At 42.0% G+C, this 1,106-nt stretch overlaps 1 protein-coding gene across 6 annotated transcripts in view; it reads right to left on the bottom strand.

Moving 5' to 3' along the window:
• phldb2b (pleckstrin homology-like domain, family B, member 2b) overlaps nucleotides 1–1,106 on the bottom strand; it is a 38,970-nt gene that overhangs the window by 20,694 nt on the left and 17,170 nt on the right. The window lies entirely within an intron of this gene.

The raw sequence follows: 1,106 nt of genomic DNA, 5'->3' as shown, positions 1-1,106 counted from the left end.
GAGAGAGAGAGAGAGAGAGAGAGAGAGAGAGAGAGAGAGAGAGAGAGGCTGTGTATGTACCTGAAGCTATTCATAGAGGGGGCTGATGGCAGAACAAACCCGAACCACACAATCTGCAGCTAGCAGCGAATCACCCAGAATAGGAGTTAACTCTCTCTCTCTCTCTCTCTCTCACACACACACACACACACACACACACACACACACACACACACACACACACACACACACACACACACACACACACACACACACACACTCTCTTGCACAAAACCATCCATTAGCTCCAAAACAAATATTTTAAATCGAACTCGACATAGAACTCGAACTGTTCCTTAGAGTAAGATTTTGGGAAATTAAAAAAACCCACAAAATATTCAGGAATACCCTCGAGAGGCCCCCGCCCTACCTAAAGCCTTCTATTTAAAGCAGCTTCAGCAGTAAGCGGGTCTTTTTCCAAACCTCAACTGAGTCAGGAAGATTTAGCAGGAAGGACGTCAAAACTAAAACAAATCAAACAAAAATATGTTTTTACTTGGTAAAATATTGCTGAGGTAAGCAGGAGTATTGTTGATTAATAGCAGTATTTCTACTTTTCTGTGCAGAATTTAAAAAAAAAACACCCTCCTTATATATTCTCCTGTCATCAGAAATGCAGGTAAAACACTAGGAAGAGGGTAGTAGAACGCAATGTGTGAGAAACCTGCCGAGTGTTTTCAATTTATCTGTGGCTTTATGTGGAAAAGGAACTATTATAATGTACAAGCTGAGACCACCCAGTGTTTAACCGTCACACACATAAAAAAAGCTTTCCTACAACTCACAACTGTAGCTCCGCCTGAGAGAAACACACACACACACACACGTGTACTTCCCATGTGTACATATGCTAAGAGTGCACATATGTGTTGAAGAATTTAAGCACATTCAACTACTGCTGCTTCGTCGAGCTGTATTGTTAGAGAAACTGGAGCACCTAAAGTGCACCTCGTCGCTGAATAACAGCCTGTGTGAGGAAAATGTCAAACCCTACATGGTGGAGAGAAATGGGGCAGAAAATGAAAGACATTATAAGATCTAGACACACACACACACACACACACACA

This window comes from Anarrhichthys ocellatus, unplaced genomic scaffold (assembly GCF_004355925.1).
Source record: "Anarrhichthys ocellatus isolate YVR2014 unplaced genomic scaffold, GSC_Weel_1.0 scaffold10, whole genome shotgun sequence".
NCBI lineage: Eukaryota > Metazoa > Chordata > Actinopteri > Perciformes > Anarhichadidae > Anarrhichthys > Anarrhichthys ocellatus.
This window is presented reverse-complemented; position numbering and strand designations above follow the sequence as displayed.